Source organism: Microtus pennsylvanicus, chromosome 8 (assembly GCF_037038515.1).
Source record: "Microtus pennsylvanicus isolate mMicPen1 chromosome 8, mMicPen1.hap1, whole genome shotgun sequence".
In the NCBI taxonomy this organism is placed as follows: Eukaryota; Metazoa; Chordata; class Mammalia; order Rodentia; family Cricetidae; genus Microtus; species Microtus pennsylvanicus.
The window spans coordinates 95,644,608-95,658,983 of NC_134586.1; the positions used below are offsets into that span (position 1 = coordinate 95,644,608).

Genomic DNA, 14,376 nt, shown 5'->3' on the forward strand with positions numbered 1-14,376 from the left:
GACAGGGACTCATATAGCCTAGACTAGCCTCCAGCTTGCTAAGACATGTAGCCAAGACATGGACCACGACACCCAGTTTTATCCAATAAATAATTTGAAAGAGCAAACCTGTGGCTTTGTGCATGCTAGGCAAGTGTTCTACCATTTCAGCTATGCCCCTAGGCCTAGATGAACTCACTCTAGAGCAGGGCCTGAAGAGATGGCTCAGCCGTTAAGAGCTGCCCTTCCTAGCACCTCATGGATCTGAGACCCTTGGCTGACCTCTGTGGGCATAGAAGAAAAAAATGGAATAATTTTTTAGCCGCAATAGAAAGAAGTATCTGCTGTTACCTGGATTTTTATACTTCCTCCAAATTAACGCATTGACATGCTCCCCCATGATATGACGGTACCAGGAGGCAGGGCTCAGGAGATGTTTAGGGCAAGCTAAAGTCAAGGGTGGGTTAGCTCAGAGCTCTTCTGAGACCAGAGGAAGCCAGTCCTCACCAGAACTACACCATGCTGGCTCCCTCATCTTGGACTCCCAGCCTCTGGAATGGTGAGAAATGAATTTCTGTTGTTAAACCAACTAGTTTATGGTTTTCTTCCTTAAAATCTGGAACAACAACTTAACAGTCATTAAATGGACCGGAAAAGAAGCTGATTTTAGTAAATAAAGCCAACCTGTCCAGAAGGCATTGCTGGGGTCTGTCACTCGGTCCTTCCTCAGAGCTGGCCAGCAAGCCGGGCCACCTGAGCCACAGCCTGGGTGTCAGCCAGTGAGCCGCCATCCTCTGGCCTCATTGAGGGAAGCTGCCTTCCAGGGAAAACCAGGTTACTGTGCAGCCCATCTGAGGCCATAAGACACTCGAGCCAACCCCCGAATAATTGTTCAGCTGCTGGGAGGTGGTTCAGGGGATCAACCTTTGCACTGCTTAAGATAAAATCTACAAAGTCCAGACATAGGGGGCTGGAGAGATGGCTCAGAGGTTAAGAGCATTGACTGCTCTTCCAAAGGTCCTGAGTTCAATTCCCAGCGACCACATGGTGGTTCACAAAGTCCAGACACAGAATCGTGACGTATCTCTAAAGAAGCAACAAGGAAACTGTGAAGGGATGGCAGCTGCCAGCTTGCTGCCCGGACACCTGCCACGGTTGACCTAGAACCTGGGGTTGGTGGGGAGAGAGATTTACTTCTTGCTGTTTCCCCATCCCCACAGGGTCGGCTGTGTGCTGGGCCCACGGGCAAAGCTCAGCAGACTTAATGACGCCCCCCGAGTTGTGTAAGGTTGGCTGGTAGAAACAAGAGGCTGGCCGCGTAGGAGGCTTTGTGGACTTAAACATTCCTTTGAGCATAGAAAGGCAATGTGAAATTTAACGTAAAGCACAGTATTAATGTCGTATACAAACAACGTACCATAGATATGAAAGAAGAGTCAAAAGCGCTAGACAAACATTGTGCCCCACGTCGCAGCCTGGGAATGCTTTCTCGGCCTTCTGGCTGCCGTCTCCACCTTTCCACCCTTCTGTTTTGTGAATGGCGCTTTGAGGTGGTAGCTCAGCATTCCGACCTCCGCTTATCCCGGTGCAAGAAGTGAAAAAGACTGCTTTTCCTGATTTCCTTGAGGTGTTTAAGGCTACTGTTCAAAAATTCTTTCCATATCCCTTTGAGAGGCTGGTGGGTGTGTGTCTGTGTGTGTGTGAGAGAAAGTGTGTGTGCGTGTGTGCGCTCATATGCGTGCACGTGTGTGTATGCAGGAACGTGAAAACAGAGGCCAGAGGTCAACATTAGGACTATCCTTGTCTTCCCCATTGGAGTGGGGGGATCTGGAGCTCAGTACTTCAGCTACTCTCCTTTAATTCATGGACACACACACACAAGGTCTTTTGCCTTTGTACAATTGATGAACGCTGTATAGGAAAGGACAAAAGATTTAAAAATCAGAGAAGCCGGCCTTAGATCCCTGCCCTGCCTCTTATCAGATGTGAGACTTCAGCCTAGAGACACCTGAACTCTGGTTTAATCATACCTTACGGAGGTCACCCGTGTCCTCTTGCATTCTAAGGAGTGTCACACAGGCTGTGCCCTTGGAAAGAGATCGCAGCCAGAGAGCGACACAAAGTTCAGTTACAGTGGGGGAGGGAGAGTCCTGATTGGTGATTCTGTAGGCCAATCCCATATGCGAATGTGTATGTGTGCACGTGTGTGCGCGTGCGATTGAATCTATACACATATGTATTGCCGCATGAAAGCCAGAGTCGTCTGAGCAGCTGTGAGGTCTATGTGAGGTGTTCAAAGTTCCCTGGAAATCCAGCAACACAGAGGAAAACCAATTAACTGCAATTTCGCTTGGAAACAGTTTTCTACAGAGCTTAAAAGACAGCTCTGTCAGACTCCCGGAAACAGAGAGGACCTCCCACAGGGACCCTGCCTAGAGGACTCTCAGTGACTGCGGATCTGAAAGAAGGTGGGTCAGAATTTTGATGGAGAGTTCGAGGCTATGGCATGACGTCCTTGAGGATAAAGTGGAGGAGCGGGATGTCACAGGCACTCTAGGCTCTCGCTCACAAGCCTGTCTTACTCGGTGTCCTGCTGCTGTCACGAGACACAAGACGGAGGCAGCTTAGAATGGAAGCATTTAGTGGGGGTCTTGCTTACGGTTTTAGAGGGAGGGCGAGTCTGTGAGCATCATGGTGGGGAGCAAAGCAGCAGATAGGCGGGCAGGCGGGTGCTGGAGCAGGAACCGAGAGCTCACATCTGATCTACCGCTTGGAGGCAGAAAGAGCGAGACTGGACCTGCCATGGGCTTCTGAAACCTCAAAGCCCACCCCAAGTGGCCCACCTCCTCCAACAAGACCACACCTCCTAATCCTTCCCAGACAGTCCACCAATGGGAACCAGACAATCAGATATAGAAGACTATGGGGGCTTTTCTCATTCAAACCACCATAGTGTGTAGTGTCTGTTTTCCTTCCAGGTACATACTGAAATATTGATCAGAGAGGCCTACAAGATTGGGGTTGACTCCTGTATGCAACACACATACACACACAAACACACACACACACACACACCTCATTCTTTGAAACAGTTTGCTTTGAAATTCAAGTTCTGCATAAGCAGAACAATAACTTGTCTTTTGTATTTCTTTGACTATATTTTAACAGAATATATAAGGTATATAGTCCTCAAAAGTTATATTTCACCAGAGTACATTTTGCCACAAGACATTGATCCTGTTTTCTGTTGTTTAAGCAGAATACCAGAGGCTGGTGCTTGATAAATTCAAGGAATTCATACGGGTCTCAGTTTTGGAGACTGGAAGCAAGAAAAGATGGCCCCTTCGATTCAGCATCCATCAATGGCCTCCTTGGCTGGGTCACAACATGGCAAAGGGTCAGAAAGAAATAATGGCACGCAGACATGGGCTGTCCTTGCTTTACAACAACCCAGTCCCAGAAGAACTAACTCTCCCAAATCAGTCAGCATCAACATCTTCCCAGGGTGCCTCCAGTGACCTAAGGAGCTCCAACTATGCGCTGCAGGCATGCCTTTGGGATATGAACTATGCAAGGGTAGAGAAGAAAGAGAAGAAAAAGGTGGAGAGACCCATATTAAAAGTCCAGAGGAAACCAATGATCTAGTATGAAATGAGAGGCTCCAAAAGTCTCCATGCAGAGTTCTTACTTTCCTCAAATTATCTTACCTGTTGTCCTCTTGAGTCCACGCTTAAGAAGCCAGTGGGAGAGATGACGATGACATCCAAAGAGCTACTGACGCCTAGGGAGATGGCTCTGTACATCAAAGTGCTTGATGTGCAAGCAAGAGGGCCTGAGTTCAAATCCCCAGCACCCGTGTAAAAAGTCAAGCGTGTCTGCACTGACATCTATATCCCTAACTCTAGTGGAGGAGATACGGGGTGGGGCAGGGGGCTCTCTGGGGTTTTCTGACTGCCGACCTAGCTCCAGATTCAGGGAGACCCTTTCGCGGGGGAATGAGGTAGGAGTTCTAGAGTAAGACACCCAGTAGCCCCATTCGGCTCTGTTCCAGCCCAGAGGCACCTACACCTCAGCACACAAGTGCATATATATACCACCACACACACACCACATACACATTATCACCACACACAAATAAAATAAAAAAAAAGCCACTGAAGCCTCATTACCCCCACCCTCCCTGGTGCCCTGTACCTTAGTTGCCTGAAGAAAGTTTGTCCTCCCACTCCTGGAGAACAGGCTGTGATGACCCCATTTGTCTTCCATCAACTTCACTCAAAGCTCCTTGCTGGTGAGTTCTTCGGTAGCCCGGTGGCAGATTACTCTTTTTTTCTTTCTTTCTTTCTCTCTGCCCTGTAGCTATCAGTCTGCTACCGCGACCCTCTGAGGTTGTGGTTAGGGTGGGCATGTCTGGCTCCCCAAGCCTCCCTGTTCATGTTCTTTCCTCCCCATCCTCCCTCCCCCACTCCCCCCCACTTATCGCCTCCCCCTCTCCAGCTTCCTTTCATGACCACTCTCCGCCAGGGCTCCAGGTTCATTGCTGAATGTCGGGATTATGATGTCATCACTGGGGTTGTGACATCAGTATCTGATGGAGCTTGGAAGAAAGTGGTAAATGAGGGTCTAAAGGAAATGCTTCAGAGGATTCACCTGGGCAACGCAAGAGGCAGAGGGTTGTTGGGTCCCAGTCCTTCTATGGAATTGGAATTCTCAGCAGCTTTTGCAATCATAGAACCCAGAATCCAGAAAGTGGCATCCAACAAGTGGAAGATATCAAGGAAGGAAGGGCTCCCTCCCACTTTTCTTTACAGCACATGAGCAGTTGGTTTTTAGCACATGTCATATTGAGATTCTTATAATGGATGTTGAATAATTTTTTTAAAAAGGCATTAGTTCCAGGAACGTCAGCTCTCAGATATGCCAAAAGCAGGGGCTGGGGAGATAACTCGGTCAGTGACTAGCTTGCCTTGCATTCACCTTTGAAAAAAGAAGAAAAAAAACGCAGGGTATGATATCATGAATTTGTAATCTCAGAATGGTGAGGACAGGAGGAACCTGGGGCTCACTGGCCAAACAAATCTAGCCTAATTGGTAAGTTCCAAGTCACTGAGAGACTGTCCCAAAGGAGGGTAGACAGCTTTCCTGAATACGGTATCGGAGGTTGTCATTTAACCTCCACACACACGAGTATGACACACACAGACTACCCACATGTGTGCATGGACACACACACACACACACACACACACAGTTAAGAAGAGAAATGCCTAAACCCAGAGAGCTCTGAAGAACAACAGAATACAAGCACTGTGTCACTGTCCAGTTCACTACAAACCAAAGGTTTTAAATGGCTGTAAAGGTGGAGAACTATTAAACAGAATGGAGACCCTTAAACGGTGGCAGTGCTACCTCACAAGTGTCAGAAGTCGGCCAGGGTGTCACTCTAGGTTCCCAGGCTTTTCACTGAAAGTTAAGACACACATTGGCTCCTTTTTTGCCACCGCTATGTGGAGATGTCAGCTCATGATTAGCTGCCTGGTGTCGAATGTTCCACAACAGAAGGTAATCTGGAAACCATGGACACAACCTGACTATGCACAAAGACTGACTGTGCGCAGAACCTGTCTGACCTGGCCCACCTGGTTTTTGGTTGGCGGTTGTAGTAATACTTCGTTTTGTAAGACTTTAAGACAATCCTGAAGCCATTTTTGACAATTCTGAATCCTCTCAGCCTCTGTGCCATAGTGCTTCCCCTCCTCCCCTGGGAACCAAGGATCTAACAGCTACACTCGCACATACTCAGTTCCTGAACAATTACCCATATACGTTTGCTTTGGTTCAGTACCCTGGGAAACGGGGTCAAAATGACCTCTTACCTCATCTGATTTGGCAACAGCTCTCCAGCCAATTATTGGTAATAGTCCTTTTAAATAAGCCAATCATAATAGTCAAAAAACAACCCCCCTTATTTCTGTAGCCTTCTCCTTTAAAAGTAGCCTGTGCCAGCTATTCGAGGTCTCTTGGTTTCCTGAATGCTGAGGGACCCTGTCATGACAGAATTAATAAAATCCTCATGCTGTGGTGTGTGAGGTGGTCTCTGGGGGCAACTCCTCCTCAGTGTTTGGACTCCAACATTTTGTGTTTTAAAAAATAAAATTTGCTCAAAGATCAGAGTACAGAGCTAAACCACTAGAGGCCAGGGAGTGATGGCACACACCCTTAATCCCAGGACTCAGGATTACAGAGGCAGATGGACCTCTGTTAGTTAAAGGCCACCCTGGGCTACACCAGACTGAATCTGTCTAAAGAAGAAACAGAGCTCACACAAGGGCGATCCCCGCACTTGGGATCCCACACCTTTAATCCCAGCACTAGGGAGGTGGAGACAGGAGTGATATGGCTGGGTGGAGAGAGGAATATAAGGCGGAAGAAGATAGGAACTCATGGAAGTCTGAGGAGCAATGCAGTCTAGGCAGTCAGTCTTAAAACTCAGTCTGAAGGAGGCAGTCTGAGGACAGGATCGCCCCTTTGGTCTGGGCACTGGCAGAGGTAAGATAAGAACTCTCTAGTGACCAGCTGCTCTGCTTCTCTGATTTCTCAGCTTTCACCCACTAATATCTGACTCTGAGTTTTTATGATTAAGACCAATGAGAAGTTGTGCTTCAGATGCTCCTGCACCAATTAGCCTTGAAATCCTCCAGATTCTCCTGCTGAGTGACGGGAGGGACGACAGGAGTGGTCATGTGACACAAAGAAAGTGTTCTTTGCTGGTCCTTGCCCGCCCAAAGACAGAGCACACTCACTGTGGCTGTTATACTGCAGCCCCGAGGAAGCTGGCTCACTTGTTTGGAAGAGTGTAGCCCAGTGGCAAAAGGGGCCAGAAGTCATCTCTAAGCACAGTGGTCAAAGGCATTTAGCCTACAGAAGAAAACCCAGTGTGGAGGCAGGAAATGGAGAAACGGACAACTAATGCCTAGGCTGGCATACAAGAGACAGGTGGTGTTCGTTAAAAAAAAATCCAAAAGACCTGGAAGTGTGGATTTGTGGTCACTTAAACAAAGGAGTCAGGACTGAACTAAGAGATCTCTCTCTTTCTTCCTCTCCCTCCGTCTCCCTCCCTCTCTTTCTCCCTCCCACTCCCCCCCCTTTGTCTCTTCTGCCTTCCAAAGTGAGCTGCCGTGTCCTTTGCCAAAGAAGTCTGAGAAGTCCATGGGGGAGCTGTCTTGCTCCTCATCTGAGAAGATCACAGGTGGAGCTGGAGGAGGCAGACAGAGTAGAGCCCGCTTCTGGAGCCTATGATTTCCACCTTGCTGGGCCTCAGTGGGCTTTAGAGGCTTTTCCTCTCCTCCGGTCCCCATTAAGGATGATCTGAACGTGGGGAAGCTGGGTGTTCATGAAGAGGGGACCAGGGCTTCACCCATGAGTCAGGAGGGGGCAAGAAAACTCGCTCTGGAAGCTCAGAGTTCCACGCTTGCCCTTGAGCTAGACCACACACCCCACCTGCGGGCTCCCCAAGTCCCGAGAGGGACAGAAATGGCAGGATCACCACACTGAGTCTGTCCTGGGACCTAGTCAAATCTGCGTTGTTTTATTTTGTACTTCCAACTCCCACCCCTGCAAGTCAGATGCAGGGAAAAAAAAAAGACCTCAGAACTTGCTAGAGTGCAGAGTGTCCTGATGAGACAGAGTCAGCAGAACCAGAGAACTGCGCTCCAGTTTGTTCTCTGACATTGCCAGATGACCCTGCATATAACCTGAGGTTCCCTACTAGAGAACAACAATAAACAGAATTGTCTAGCACCTTCTTCCTCTGGCCTATCATCTAAATCACGGCTTCTTAATCTTCCACCCATGACAGTTTTTCAATCAAGAAAGATTGTTGGGACCCTGAGTGCATAGGTATATAAAACAGGTATACAGCTTACACAATTTCTTCTAACAACTTGGAAAAATTATTAATACAGTCCTTTGGGGGCTAAAGAGATGGATCAGTGATTAAGAGCCCTGGCTGTTCTTGCAAAGGACTTGGGTTCAGTTCTGAGCACCCACATGGTGGCTCACAATTGTCTGACTCTATTTGCAGAGGACCATATGCCTCTTCTGGCCCTCCATGGGCACGGTATGCATACGGTGCACCTATATAAGTATAGGCAAAACACTCATATGCATAAAATAAGGAAATCTTTAAAATAATAGTCTGACTCACATATAATTTCATAATTAAAGACAGTAGCAAATTTGAATACTAATGAGATGCATGTGCTTGTTCGGCTAATAACATGCTAATTTGATATTTACATGCCAAGGACTAACAGTAGAAAATATTGAAAATCTTTGTTTTCTGTAATTAAGCCATTATGTTTTATTAGCACGATGGCAGAAAAATTTGTACATACAGTGAAAAGCGCTGCAATTCACAAGACCACAGCCGTGCACCGGAGCTGAGGTGTTTCAGGCTGTATGGGTTGAACCTGCTTCGGGTGGCGGCCCACGCAGTGCCAAGCACACACGTTGTGAGCGCAGAACCCAGGCTACAGAAGTCACGTGATGCCCATAAACACCCTGGGTTCGATCCACATTTGCTCTTTTAAATTAATTTCTGGTAGTCGCAAGTTCAAAAGCCTTGCATTGTCAAGTATTTGTGACTCCCACATCCACCGATGCAGTTGTGACCCACAGCTTCCCTAAGAAGCTTGGATGTACTTGCTTGTACTGGGACCTCACGGGATGGCCCAGCCTGTACCCTCACCTCACATATGCACGTCCTCCCCAGCAACCGTCAGCTTCCAGGCTCTTACCCCCCGAAAGGGTGTTAGGACCACTTCAGAAGATGGAATTCACATAAAGTCCCTATAATTTTACAATAGATAACACTCCTTCCGATTCCTTCCCCTCTTGCCTCTCTCCCTGAGGAAGTAATGGGCGAGCCGGTGAGGGTTTGAGTCTTTCATTAGAACCCTCCCTGTGACGTCTCCTCCTCTCTTATGTTTGCTTTGTCGTCATGTCTCCATATGAACCAGCTAAGCCACCGCTCCATCCTGCTGCAGTCAGGAGCCCCAGAACTACACAACTCCAAGAGAACACATGACTCAGAGAGACATAGTACGTCTTCATCAAAGGTCTGGCCACCAGGCAGAAGCCGCCATGGCCCTGGCTTCATCACTTCACCACCAGCTCTAGGCTCAAGCCCTCCTGGGTCATTTTCATTCCTCACAGCCATCAGATCCCTTCTTGCCACAACCCTTTCATGCCTTTGTCCATGCTCCACCCCCATAGCATCAATGAAGTTGGTACTCGGTGAAAGCAGGCTCTGCGGATGAGGAGGCCCCTCCTTGTCTCAGACTTGAGCGTGTTTTTATCAAGTGTCCTCTAAGATACCCTGTCTTGGGACAGGTGGTGTAGGAGGTCCTTCTGTATTTCTGTTGCTTTTATTGGTTAATGAATAAAGAAACTGCCTTGGCCTGTAATAGGGGAGAATAGAGCTATGCAGAAAAACTAAAGTAAATTCTGGGAGAAAGTAGGCAGAGTCAGTGAGAGGCCATGGAGCTGCCAAAGGAGAAAGATGAAAGCCAATAGTCAGAACCTTGCCGGTAGGCCACAAGCCTCATGGTAGAATATAAAATAAAAAAAGTGGGTTAGTTTAAGATATAAGAGTGAGCTAGAAATATGCATAGGCTAATAGGCCAAGCAATGTTGTAAATAATATAGTTTCTGTGTGCTTATTTCAGTTCTGGACAGCCAGGAATGAACAAATGTCCTCCCCCCCACCTACAAATTGGCACTCCAACATGTACTAGCTAAATCCATATAAAACCTGAGAGGACTTGGAAAGGAATTCTCTGCCAACAGACAGGTGCCCTGGTCCTGGAACAGGGAAGTAGGGGACAAGCCAACAGCTGAGTGTGTTAAAGAGCATCGCATTCTTGAGAACACCTGATAGGTACGGCCTTCTGACTAAGGTCACCGTGTTTATCCTGAGGTGTAAAAACGCCCGCAGTGGGAACCAGAAGGTGGAAGCTCACCCCACAGAAAGCCCACCCCACTCTGCCTAGGAATTTCCAATCGGGACCTCGCTCATGACTTCTTCAGTAAACCATTCCCAGTCACCTCTGCCAGATGTCATGAGCCCCCTGAGCGGATGCTGCTTCCATCTGTCTGCTCCTCACTGTTTGCTCTTTTGCCTTTGCTCACTTTATACTTAATAAATCCCCTCATTCGAAACCAAAAGCCTGGCTGTCCCTGGACAGAGTCGCCTCCCTCTTTAGCCTTCTTCAACCTTAAGCATCACTACCCGCACCCCAGACAACTCTGTCGGGACTGTTAGAGACCGGCACTGGGCTGCGCATCTGAACTCCACATGCGCTGTTGCATTTGCACGCTTGCCCCTGTGAACCAGTGGGCAGCTACAGCGAGAGGATACAGATGGCTGATTTTTACATAGCTAACAGCGTGCCCGCACTCGGGCTCAACAAATCCCTTCTATCATAGAGTGTCATGCCTGGCTACAAATAGGCCCGTCATAATTACCAACAAAGTTAGTTTAAAAATATGGTTGTCACACTAAAAATTAACGAATGAGTCCTGCCCTGGTATGGAAGGTGTCACCACCCTTGTGAGAGGTCATCCTGGTGGTTGCAGCATGCCAGGCCCAGTGGCCAGGGAGCACATAGGACATGGTTCCGCCCTCAAGAAGTTAAGACCAAAGAGAGCCCCCAGGCCTCTGGCAAGAGACAGCAAGTGGTTAGAGTCCAGAGCAAGGTGCTCCCTGGGGTGGGAGAAGAGATGAGTGGGGTGAAGAGCTATAACCAGAAACAGACAGCATCCTGAGTTGTCACTCAGTTGAAAGTTCTGTGTCGTGTGAGGCTGTAATTAAATAGGTTATTGTTGTAACTGACTGTGCTGGTGCCCGTCACTAATCAACACCCCCACAAACCGGTATTAAGGAAGAACAGCAACTAGATACGAGAGCCACACAGTGTGTGTGTCTAGATAAGAGCGCGTGGCTATCACCAGATACCTGAGAGGACTCCACGCACAATGCCGGGCAAGGAGAAAGAAACCCACAGAGCAGGAAGGAGCAGGACAGCCAACGTGTGTTGTGTTCCCTTCCCTTCAAAAGGAGCATCCCAGGGTGACATTTGCTGCGATGGAACACAGAGACCAAAGTATCTTGGGGAGGAAAGGGTTAATTCAGCTTACTCTTCTACAGCACTGCTCCTCATCCAAGGAAGTGTGGGGGTGGGGGGGGAGGGACCCGGAGGCAGGAGCTGATGCAGAGGCCATGGACGGGTGCTGCTTACTGGCTTGCTCCCCATGGCTTGCTCAGCCTGCTCTCTTATAGAACCCAGGACCACCAACCCAGGGGTGGCTCCGCACACCATGGGCTGGGCCCTCCCATACCAATCACTAAGAAACCCAATCTCATGGAGGTGTTTTCTGAATTGAGGCTGCATCTTCCCTGATGACTCTAACCAGTGCAAGGCACAAGTTTTTTAGAATTTAAAAAAATCAGCATTGGAAACAAGAGAGGCGTCTTCGCCTGCTTCCTAGTTTCATGCCTGTGGTTGTAATAAAACACCCTGACAAAAGCAACCCAGAAGAGAAGGTGCTTGCTCCTGCTCACAGTCTCAGCGGGCAGTCCATCACTGTGGGAAAGTCGGGGCAGGGACCTGATACAACTCCACACATCCACCACCAGGAGCAGAGAAAGAACAGACATAGGCATACTTGGCTCACTTCCTCTCCTCTTACACACTGTGGGGGCCCACAGAAGTTTATCTGCTCCCCCTTGGCTGAAGGGCAGTGAGTTCTGCCTACTCTTGTTCTTCCAAAGTTATTGACAAGAGGGCTGGCTTAAGGTGCGGCTCCAAACGAGATATCTTGACCTTACTAGGGTGTTTGGGGTATTGAGATGGCCCACAAAGGTGGATCTGTTCCACCCCAAACGGAGGTCAGACAATTCAAACCTATCCCTTCTCCTTCGAGAATATGAAAGAATAAGAAAGTTTGACCCATGGGGCTGGAGAGATGGCTCAGTAGTTAAGAGCACTGACTGCTCTTTCAGAGGACCCAGGCAGGTTCAATTCCGAGCACCCACATGGCAGCTCACAACTGTCTGAAGTTACAGTTGCAGGGGATCTGACACCTTCATACCAATGCATGTTGTAATAAGGGGCGGCGGCGGGGCTACGTCCCCAAAACCCCAGCCGCCTGCCCGGCTAGCTTATGCCCCGAAATAATTACACACAAACTGTATTCATTTAAACACTGCTTTGGCCCATTCCTATCTAGCCTCTTCTAGGCTAATTCTCACATATTAATTTAGCCCATTTCTAATCATCTGTGTAGCGCCCCTAGGTGCGCTTACCGGGAAGATTCTAGCCTATGTCCATCCTGGATCAGAGCTTCATCGCGTGTGTCTGCCTGGGAGCTGGGCATGGCGTCTCTCCTGCATCTGCTCCGGAGAGGAGAGCTGCGGAGTCTGACCTCACTTCCTCTTCCTCCCGGCATTCTGTTCTGTTTACTCCACCCACCTAAGGGTGGGCCTATCCAATGGGCCTAGCAGTTTCTTTATTGCTTAACCAATGAAATCAACAGATTGATATATGACACTCCCCCATCAAATGCACATAAAATAAAGTTAAATAAACCATAAAAATATTTTTAAAAAATAGAAAGAAAGAAAGTTTGACCCAGGGAGTGCCTGTCTACAGGATGCTTGGTCTAAGGTGTAGTTGTTGCATGTCCTGCCTGAACAACAGAATGCTTAACTCAGGGTATAGTGGCTTGATGCTTCAACTATTGAAGCAAGCAATTGCTTTGTTTGTTCTTTGAATCATGCAAAAGCAGTCTTTTGCCTTCTTTCTCCCTCTTTAGATTGGAGTACATAAGCGCATGGAAAATAAACGCAGGTGGATTCGTTATCCTAGATTACCCTCCCAGTTCTTCCTATGTCTAGGTATTTCTTTCACATCTCTGTTCCTCCTATGTAATATTTCTAATCCACATGCCCCTACCCTGGAGCGGGCAAACCCCATCGAGGCTGGACCCCTAAGTAGGGAATAATGTCACCCATAGTGGACTGGGTCTTCCCACATCAATTAACATAGCTGTCAAAACAATGCCCACAGACATGCCAACCTGATTAGACAATCTTTAACTGAGACTCTCTTCCAGGTGGCTCTAGATCCTTTCAAGTTGATGCCCAAAATCATCAGATTTGGAGGCAAAGGAGAGTCTGCCTAGGTAAATACCCTAGGAGACCAGATGAGTCCTTCTCTCATCTCAGCTGAGCATCTGCGCCTGCCACCCCTCCCCCTGTCTCTTACCTCATGCTCAGACAACTGTGAGGGCTCTTCCATTGTTCCCGAGAAGACTTACCTTATGTTGGAGGCTTTTTCTCTAGGATTGTTCCTAAACCATCTTCACCCACCTCAGACAAGCTGTTACCACCCCATCTCTCTCCTACTGCGGAGGCTTGCGGTAGACAGCAAACACTAAATGCGTGGGATCAAGTGAGTGCCTACTGAACACAAGAGCTGCTGCTCTGGCAGGTATCTCACTCAGGGTCTCTCTCACATACTGCAAGTAGCACAGCAACAGCCACAAGCTTGGGTTTTCATCCTCTGCTATGAGTGATGAAGGCGTTCTGTAATTTCGCCCTTTTAAAGCAGGATATTCCATCTGTGTCTTCTTCCCACTGTCCTGATCTGTTAGGATGAGTTAGTTCTGGGAAGGGTGCCGTAGCTGGGGCTAGTGGGCTCTTTCCCTCACCTGACTCTCCTCTGAACCACAACCATTGGCCTGTACACAGGGCCAGATGTGAGCTGGAAACCTGGTAGCCATGGCTTCTACCCCAGGGTCTGCAGAATTGGGAGCTGGCCACAGGAAGCAACGTCAGGCTACTTCTGTGACCACTGGCCTATGCAGCCACCCACAGAAAGAGGCACTGCTTACCCAGAAACTTCCTGCCCCTTCTCACAGAACACTGGTTCCCCATTCTGGGCTCAACTGTCACTAACTGCCCTCTCCTCAGGCTTCCTGGCCTCTCATTGGGCCCATTCCTGTCTACAGCTTAGACTTAGAACTTCAGCCCTTACAGAGTCCCCGGAGTTCTGTCTCCTTAAGCAGCCTTCCTTGCTTGCTCCACTGGGGCCTCAGGATCAATGCAAAAATAAATTCCTTGCTTTGTCAGGCACTTCTCTAAGCCTCTAAGGTCCTCTGCAAGCCTTTGTCTACACCTTTCTCATGAGCCCTTTTAGTGTTTGAGTTCTTTAAAGGCAGAACCAAAGTAATATTTTTGTTTTATGATCTCAAAGTAGAAACAAGCCACAGCAGAGTCAAATAAACCTTAGGAGTTGATTCTTCCTTTGACCACACAAGAGCTTCTCTACCTCA

General features: G+C 48.3%; 1 protein-coding gene across 3 annotated transcripts in view; it reads right to left on the minus strand.

Annotated features, from left to right (window-relative positions):
* Lpin1 (lipin 1) overlaps positions 1–14,376 on the minus strand; it is a 118,882-nt gene that overhangs the window by 71,980 nt on the left and 32,526 nt on the right. The window lies entirely within an intron of this gene.